This window comes from Lathyrus oleraceus, chromosome 7, assembly GCF_024323335.1.
Source record: "Lathyrus oleraceus cultivar Zhongwan6 chromosome 7, CAAS_Psat_ZW6_1.0, whole genome shotgun sequence".
Classification (NCBI taxonomy): domain Eukaryota; kingdom Viridiplantae; phylum Streptophyta; class Magnoliopsida; order Fabales; family Fabaceae; genus Lathyrus; species Lathyrus oleraceus.
The window spans coordinates 93,953,384-93,963,833 of NC_066585.1; positions in this window are offsets into that span (position 1 = coordinate 93,953,384).

Sequence of the window (10,450 nt, forward strand, 5' to 3'; positions counted from 1 at the left end):
AAAACAAATTGGTGAATTGATTGGTCCAAAAGCCTTAAGGTCTTTTGTTATCAAGGGAGAAAACTCAACCTAAAACCACAAGTCCACCATGTGAGGATAGCTTCAACATGCTAGTGAGGGGTTAACCCTATAATAAGCATGGAAGGCTCATTGTCCATCACTAAGGAGAAAGGTGAGTATTACATCTACCATAAAGATAACTCAAACCTAATAGCTAAAGGTTATGAAAATTTTTGATTAAGAAGTGGACATTGGAACCACAAAAGAAATTTGAATGAGTTATATTTACCAATTAGAAGTATATACAAAAATGGTCAAAGTTGACTTAAGGATTAAATTCAAAGTAAGTATTGTGAAAAGAAAGTTTGAAAATGAAAAGCATAAGGCTTAGGTTTCTAATGTTGAAAACAACGGTCAAATGTTTGCACAAAAAGTTTTGGCTTGGGTTAAGATGGAGAGATGAAGAAGAAGGGTTAAGTCCTGAGGAAACAAAAAGATGAGGGATAAGGAAATGAAACCACACTAGGAGTTCCTCTCTTGAGATCATATCGATGATCCAAGTGGCTCCCATCCTTTGGAATAAGCAAGAACAAAGCATAAGCAATCAAACAAGTCTCATAAGAGATCCTCAATGTATCTTGTATCTTCCACTTGGATAAACATGGTAATGATCCTTCAATTAAGCTCAAATGGAAACTCCTAGTTCAAGAGCACACACATCAAAAGTTCCACAAGTAAACAAACATCGCACACTATATCCATACAAGAGGCTCAAACAATGGGGTGGGCTTTAGTCAAGAGGGGTCATGTCAACCTCGACAAACAAGCCAAACTGTAATGGGTAATTTGTAGCTCTTAACCACTAACATTGAACGTTAGGGTGAAGCTGATCAAAATGGTAATGAGGATGAGACCTCATGCTCTTAACCCTGGCCAGGGTAAGCTCATGACAAAGAAGGCATGGGGATCCAGAAAGTGAGATCCTATTCCACTTGACAGACACTGGACAAAGATCTGGGGCACATGTTCAGAAGCATCAAGACGTAGTGCGAGCATAAAGAACGACACACTGAATAACGGGGGATTGACTACTAATCCCTTTTATCCGTCATTTTCCTCTACTCTTGGAGGTCTTATCAAATAACACATGCCTCATCTTGGAGGTCTTTGAGCACAATTTTAAACAAAACACAAACAGAGCCTCTGAAGGAGGACTTGCCAGCAAAATGCCTGCCAAAAAGGTGATAGGACTTCAGACTACATGAAGTAAGAAAACAACTACCTAAGTGGTGTATCAACCACAATCCAAAGCTCAAGCAAGAGCTAAAATAAGCAAGCAACTAAGGTACCTTTACAAAGACTAAACAGTTAGTACTTCAGTTATACAACCAGAAAACAAAAAGTGAAACCCTCTGATAGTTACACAATTCAATGCATAAGTGCCTTGGCACTCAAATGAGCTCATAGGTTAACCACATTAATTAAAACCCTACAAAACAAACATAGGTCAGAACTCAATGCATTTTGTATTCCACAATATCATCAATGAGTATCCACACCTGAAACAAGTGACAGAGTTAGTTTATGTTCATCCAATCAACACAACAAAACACCAACAAACAATGTCATAAGAGATGAATTCAAAACCTAACCAAATGATCAAAACAGAATCCAATCTTTTACACATCACACATTAAAACACTCCACAAAATGTCCTCAAAAGGACCAACATCAAATCCATAATCAAATGCCTCAAATGGCTTATGCCATGCAATGACCAAAAATATGCACAAAATGAACTTCCAACTTAGAAAATTCATACCAAATCTGAAATGCATGCAATGACTTTGATATTTTTTGTACAAGTTCTACATGTCATGAACAATCAATATGCAAAAGATCAAATCCAGAATGGTTCAAATGATATATGAACAAAAATGCAACAATTCAATGTCAAAAATGTGACACAAATTGTCACATTATTCTCTATGTGTCAAAAATGATGATAACATATGAGAAAAATTCCAAACCAGTGACCAAAAATTCACATCATGTATGAATATTAAGCATGCAAAAAATGGGATCAAATGGCTCAAAGTCGAGGATTTCACAATGCATTGAACATAATAGGTCAAATTGGCACCGCATGGATTCAAAAATTCACATATAAAAATCCAGACATCAACAATTCATGAATTCAGCACCATAAAAAAGTAGACATCCATACAAAACCATGAAAAAAAATTGGGACTCATTTGGATCATTTTTTCATTTTTAATGATTTAAACAAAATAGGCAAAATAATTGAAATATGAAATGAAATTGGAGGGAAATAAAACATTTGAATTAAATCCAGAAAATCCACAGCCACACGATCTTGGCGCGCACCTAAATCAAAGGTACACATTCAAACGCATGAAACGCTGCGTTTCATTTATGACTCAGCGTGCACAGTAAGCAGTCAAGCACACGCGTGGCCTGGTCAAAGCAATCTCAACCAATCGTTCATCCAAGCATGCAGCCACATGGAACACACGTAAGCAAAGCCCTAACATGTTACAGACGCCAGAGCTACAGCTCCGGTCGTCTTCTCCGGCGAGACGCACGGTGGCGCCGCCGTGAGAATTTCCAGAATTCCACAAGACTTATACCATTCGAATCCTCTTTCAATGCTGAATCCAAATATGATCTTGATTCATCCTAAATCTACCTAGGTTTTGCAGATCGAAGGCAAGAAGATTTGAGATCCAAACTTTCAGTTAACCTAACTACCTCAATTCTCAACCATATTCAATTCTAAACACATGTACATGCTCTACTCAACAAGATCTATCATTCTATGATCAAAAAACAGCAAAAGGAGAGATTGAAAATTGCATCACCTTGGAATGGAGCTTTCTGAAATCGTGTCCTCTCAAGCTCTACAGCTCCAGATCTTCTCCTCTACACTTCCTATGAAGCTTTAAGCAAGAAGCAAAGGTTGAAACCACTTGAATTCACCTCAATTTCAAAAATCCATCGCCATGTTCATGCTCTTGATCTGCTCAAATTCTTGATGAATTGCAACAAATGAATGATGAATCTTGCTCAGTGAAGCACCAGGAACAAGAATATGCAAAGATCTTTGAGAGTTATGTGGAGAAAAATCAAACTCGAAGAGAGAGAAATTTTGGAGAGTTTCTTGATTTTGATCTGAAATGGTTTTGTTATGCAGTTATGATTAGGGTTTCAGTATTTATATCACATGCTAATGACAATGCTAATCATGTTTTCCAATGGTTAATCATGATTAGTGAGTATTGGAGCAATTTGCAAAAATGAAAAATGAGCTCTCCTTGCCATAATACACGTGCACAGTCCCATGTTAAGCTTCCAATTCACTCAAAATTATCCAATGGTCATGCTTTGAAGAGTAATTTGCTTGCACCTTAAGCCAAATATGAATAATGAAGTATTGCTTCAATTTCCACATGTGTGAACTAGTGAACTCTTGGTCATGATTCCTTTGCACAATTGAGCCAAATGATGTCAATTTGAGATGTCTTGAACATGAGAAGCACTTTGCAAAAAGAATGAACCAAATTGGAGCATTGTATCAAAAGTTATGCCATTTTGAATTTCCATGCACACCTTGTGATCAAATGACCATAACTTCTCAACCATTCATCATATGGACATGAATTAGGACTTTTTGAACAGGGGAGACAAAGATCTACAACTTTCATGTTCATCAAAAATACATTTGAAACTTATTTGATATTGAAAAGTCAAGTTGAAGGTGGACCAAAAACTTGCCAAATTTGGAAACTTTGAATTATAGGTCATTTTCTATTTTTAGTAACTTTTGCCATGACCTTTGGATCTTCAAGATGGATGTTTAGAATGATGAAAAGACCCCATTTGAACATGATTGAGGTGTCTCAACTCATTTCCCCATCTCATAGCCCTCAGTTGACTTTTGGTCCTCAAATGACCTTTGATTAACTTGAGCCTCTACCACTTGGTGAAATTGCTTCCAAATGAAACCCTAGCTCATGTAAGCTCCTTATAATAATCATGTGATCCTCATCCCAAGAAAATACCTCATCTCTTGCACAAAGTATCTTTTTGAAGCTCTTGACCTGGTGATTGCTTAAGCTACAACAAAAATGTTAATGACACATTTTTGTGCTTTTGGTTAGTGAATAAAACAAGAAAAGCAATGATATACAATTCAAGCATGCTTGGTGATCTCAAACCACTCACAAGAGATCCCTACCCAAAGGGAAAGGGAGCCAAGATGCTCAAATAATCCTTGAGGCTATGCAATGCAATGTTATGATGTCATGAGGGATCTTAGGGACAAAATTGGGGTCTTACAGATGCCCCTATTTAAGGTCATTCTAGCCGGAGAAGTGAAGGTTAAAATCTTCGTCTCGACGAGGTAGAATGGGCTTAAATAATAACAAAGAGACAAATTTTGGTCCCTAAGAGACCTCATGATGCAAATGTATGTATGCAAAACAAACAAACTCTGTGGGGATATGTGTCCACAAAGAAGAAAAGATTAAGAGGAAATTGACGACCCTCATGAATAATTCATTCTATGGGGCAGAGACTCTACTGGGGAGTAAAGGACTGAAACCGCGTGAGCAGGTCACGACTCAAAGCTGGGGAAAAGAGTCTCCAAAGGGAATAAATCCAATGGAAAGACTCGAGCTGACTCAAAGATGCATGTGTTGAGGAATATGCCAACACAGCAAAAGGCGATCCACAACAGATACCTCGTTGGGGATGTCTAAAAAGACTCTCTCGGGGAAGCAACGGGATGAGGTGTTACCGGTGGGGTAACAAGCTCAATGAGACATGTGATCTGATCACCGGTATAAGGGTGAGAGAACAACAAGCTCGGGAAGAATGAATATCTAAGACCGGTATAAGGGTGAGAGATATCAATCAACCAAATCATCTGAGGAAGACCTAAAAGGTATATCTCAACTCAAGAAAATCTGACTCCACAGGGGACCAAAGTCATAATAGGGAGCAGAAGGAAGGAGCACCAGGGATACCGGTTACTGGGCATATAATAGGTGACCAACCAAAGCATGAATTGGGGGATATTCCCAAGACACTCATCATCCAAAAAGAGGGCAGACCGCGAACTCGATTATGGGATGGACATTCGATCCCAAAACAGGGATACGAATCTTACTCGACTGGGGAAGAACAAAAGGCTTCGACCAAAGAGTGCATGAGATATATTATCTATTACCGTCGGAACGTAGATAATATACTCGCATGGAAGATTATCCACAACCGGTTATTGGGTTAATAAAGGATAAATCGACCGACAGAGAAAGGCATCGGGATACCAAAACTAGGCATATAATGATGACCAAACAAGGCGTGAATTGGGGAATATTCCCAAAACACTCATCATCCAAAAAAGAGGGCAAAAAGCAAACTCTATTGAGGGATGGATATTCGATTCCAAAAATAGGGATACGAATCTTACTCGAATGGGGAAGAACAAAAGGCTTCGACCAAAGAGTGCATGAGATATATTATCTATTACCGTCGGAACGTAGATAATATACTCGCATGGAAGATTATCCACAACCGGTTACTGGGTTAATAAAGGATAAATCGACCGACAGAGAAAGGCATCGGGATACCGAAACTAGGTATATAATGATGACCAATCAAGGGGAGCAACAAACATCACCGGCAAACGGTAAATGAAAGAGGACCCGCTGGGGATAAAATTGCTTAATCAGAGCAATTATCCAAAAGAAGGATGTAATATCAATACCGAATATTGGATAATGATAACCGTCAAAGAGGGGATTACATCTACCGGGTACTGGGTAGAAAACCACGGAAGAGTAACCGTCATCAACTAGGATGAACAACAATGGTTAACTCTGCAAAGGGGGGAAAATAGGGTTTACAACTACTGATATAAGGGTAGAAAACCACAAACTCCGCTGAGGATAAGGTGAATAATTATTGATTACTGAGCAATTATTCATTTACCACAGGGAAACACCAGAGACAGTCTCAAGAGGCCAATTTAGGATCAAACCAAAAAGGCAAACTGAATCGAGACTCATCCTAATGAGGATATAACTCAATAGGGGAACCCATCCCAATCTATGTGTTGGGAGGAAGCGGAAACAACCGTCGTCCACGAGGATATAACTCAGTGGGGAATATGGCAGGAAAGATAAACACTTTCTGCTTAAAGGGACTGACTCTATATTGAGGGATCAGACACACGCAATCTGCTTGGGGAATGTATTACCAACTAGCAGAGGATAACAAACAATAGATATATGGCAAAAAAATGCAACATGAATATCTAAATGTTATGAAGGACATATGCACATATGCGTGATTTATGTATGATGAATGCTGACAAACATACATTCTAACACAAACAGCTCCAAAGGAAAAGACACACAGCCGTCCGGTACTACATCTCAAGGGAGGAAGCCCAAAATTCCAATGGAGAGTATCCAATCTGCCGGGGAATTAGAGATACCAAGAAATCACAAAATATTTGGGGGATGAATCATCAGTCAATCCGGCTGGGGAATCAGTTCATTGCACAGGCAGAAACTGCCACAAAAGCAACTCTACTGGGGAATCCATCTGAGGGATATAAAAGGAATCTGGTGATCTGACACCAAGTACCAAACTCGCCAAGGAGATCACCAGATACAGCCTAACGGACGGCTCATTCTGCTACTCAGATACTACCTAGCATACGGTACATTCTGAAATGTAGTCTAGCGTACGACTACTTTCTATCTCAGATACAGCCTAATGGACGGCTCATTCTGCTACTCAGATACGATCTAGCGTATGATCCATTCTGATCTTTCATCCTCAGATACAGCCTAATGGACGGCTCATTTTGCAACTCAGATACGATCTAGCGTATGATCCATTCTGATCTTTCATCCCCAGTGAAGTCACCAGACTAATGGACGACTCATTCTGCTACTCAGATACGATCTAGCGTACGATCCATTCTGATCTCTATTTCTCCAGATACAGCCTAACAGACGGCTCACTCTGCTACTCAGATACGGTCTAGCGTATGACCTATTCTGATCCTTATCTCATCAGGTTCAGCTTACCCTAATATCGCCTAATGGATGACTCATTATACGGTCTAGCGTACGACTCAGTGTGACACCCATGTCTTCAGATATGGTCTAATATATGACGCACTCTGAATCTCTCATCATCAAACTTTCTGGATGGCATCTTTAAGCCCATCTCCATCAAGACTATCTTTTAATTAACAAGTGCAAATTTTCGGGGCATTCTAAGTGTTCAATAATCTTCTACCTCCAGATCACGAACGGCGTACATACCATTCTAATTCTCTCGGTTTAAGAATATTGAACAGGGGCAGCTGTCATACCCCAAAATTTGCCTGTTAGTTTTTATACTTTCAACAGATTCAAATGGGGTCTATTCATTTTTCAAAACATTAATCTCAAAGGAACAAAGATCCAGCGCACAGGCTACCAAATCTAGAAGATGACCTGAACTGTCATGCTCGCTAGGCGAGCAAAACCTTCGCTAGGCGAAGCCCACGCTTCCTCCTTCGCTCCAGCGAACCTTATTGATTTTGCTACTGGAATGCTCGCTAACTGCTCGCTAGTTGCTCGCCTAGCGAGTAAGTACTAGCTATGCTTTTATCCAAATCTGGGAGTGTTCGCTAGAGCCTCGCTGAGGGCTCGCCTAGCGAACCCTTCGCTACTTCACTCGCCTAGCGAGCCTACGGATAGGCCAGAATATTTTGGGCCTGAATTGCCTTCACTCTGAGCCCACCAAGTCACAAAAATCAGCTATAAATTCCAGAACTTCATTTGAAAAAGGGGAGATCAGAAAAACAACGGAGAAAACCCTAGAAGCTAATTCAGAGCAGCCTCCATAGACACTGAAGGGAACTCATCTACACAAAGGTTACCTCCACCAACCCTATCAGGCATAAACCCTAAGATTGCTTTGCAAACCCAACGGTGCAATTCAATTTCATTCGATCCCTCCAATCAGGTTTTCCCTATTCCCACTACTCTATGCTCCCGATTTGAAATTTCTAAATGTATGAGGCATTATGGTTGAATTTGGAAAGGCGGATATCGTTAGGATTTGCATGTGGGTCTAGATGTGCATGAATGTGTAACACAATGCTTTGAATGTTCAATCACGTAATTTTTGTAATGGATGCCATAGGGTTTGGGGTTTCTGAAATCGTACCTGTATCAAAGAAGAACCCGGAATCCGCAGACGTTCGCTAGCATCTCGCTAAGCGAACATGTAGCGAGGGTTCGCCAGGCCTTCGCTAGGCGAGGCAGTAGTGAACATGACAGTAGTTGATTTTTCTGTTTGCATTCTGATATGTTATGTACTTGTTTGACATGTTTTCTATTGCATTTGCACGCTGTTTGCCTGACACTATTGTTGCTATGATTCTTTTGTTTGGTGCAATTCTTGATTGCACCCCATCCCGTTATTCTAACATGTTTGCAGAGTTTTTGTGAGGGCTCACATGAATCGTGAAGAGATAGCTTGCTTGGCATTCCACTTTATTTGTGGGATATCATCGTGGAGATTTATTCTGATTACTTGGCTAATTACATTGCCTTCGAATACGTGACATTATCCCTCTCTTTGTTGCCTTACGATATTACGGTCATGTCCCGTGAATGTGGGGATACCCTTAGCAAAGACCCTTTCGATTAAATCATCATCATCCCTACAAGATAAATCATAGTCCCTCGAACGTTGCCTTCGAATATATGACCTTGTCCCTCGAACGTTGCCTTCGAATATATGACTTTGTCCCTCAATGACCCTTCATTGTAGCCTACGATTAAATGATGATCGTCCCTTCGAATGCTAAGGTATCCTTACAAATGTTGCCTTCAATGACCAATCGACGACCCCACGATGTCCCTTTACATCCAAAGGATAAGACTACTTACTTCTCAATAGTAAGGACATTTTTACCCTCCTAAGGATAGGAAATACCTATAAAGACCTTGGTTAGGTATAACTCTTAAATGCTTGCTCACAGCTTAAAATACTTTTCACACCTCACACTTTTCAAAACATCTTTTAGAAAATCACCACTTGGTATACATTCGCACCAGAATCATCGCCGAGTTATATTTTTCTAAACATCTTTCAAAATCAAACGAGATAAACACTTTGTATACATTCGTACAAGAATCATTACAAAGTTAAACTCTCTTTTCAAAATATTTTCTAAACACACCATATTTCTCAAACACTTTCTCAAACAAGGAAAACATAAGTGAGTTAAGCAATTAAGAGCCAATGGATAACCATGGATACAAAGGGTGCTAACACCTTCCCTTTGTATAATGTACCTCCCGAACTCAAAATCTAATCAAGGTCTTTCCTGTTCTTTTTCGCCTTTCCTTATTGGATAAAAGAAAAGTCGGTGGCGACTCTTGCTATCCGCAACATTGCTTTTCAAAGCAAAAACACAAAGTCAGTTCACCGTATCACAGATAGGAACCTTTTAGAGGCTTCTTTCTTGGAGGAGAAGGTAAATGAGGTTGTGTGGAATTGTGATAGTGATAAAAGTACGGGGCCTGATGGGTTAAATCTTGGTTTTTTCAAAGCTTGTCTGAGGGTGGTGAAAGAAGATGTAATTAGATTCGTGAATGAATTCCACTCTGATGCTTCCGTTCCTAAAGCGGTCACGACTTCTTTTTTGACTTTGATCCCTAAAGCAAACATTTCAGGTTCTTTGGAGGATTATATACCGATTTGTCTCGTTGGGAGTTTGTTTAGAATCTTAGATAAGTTGCTTTCCTCTAGATTGAAGTTGGTCATTTGTAAGCTTATTTCCACTTGTCAATCAACTTTCATCCCTAATAGGAATATGCTGGATGAGGTTCTTGTCATTAATGAGATTATGGATTTTACGAAGAGGAATAATAAGAGTTGTATGTTGGTGAAAGTATACTTTGAGAAGGCGTATGATTGTGTTTCTTGGGACTTCTTGAGATATATGACGGTGTGGATGGGATTTGGTGCTAAATGGAGAGGTTGGATGTAAACTCTTATCTTTAATAGTTATTTGTCAATCTTAGTCAATGGGAACCCATCCAAGGATTTTGCGGTTTCTAGAGGTCTTCGCCAAGGGCCTCCTTTATCTCCCTTTCTCTTTTTTTTGGTGGTGGAGGGTTTAACGGTTATGATGAGTAAGTCGTCTAACTTGGAAGAATTTGATGGACTTCTGGTTAATGATAAATTGCACTTCTAAATTCTTCAATTTCCCGATGATACTATGTTGATATGTGACAGATCTTGGAGGAAACTTTGGAGTATCAAGGCTTCTTGTAAAGGTTGTTTGAACCGCTTTTTCAGTATACAATGGCGGATAGTAGAAAGCTTTCGAACAATGGTTTTTTGTTGG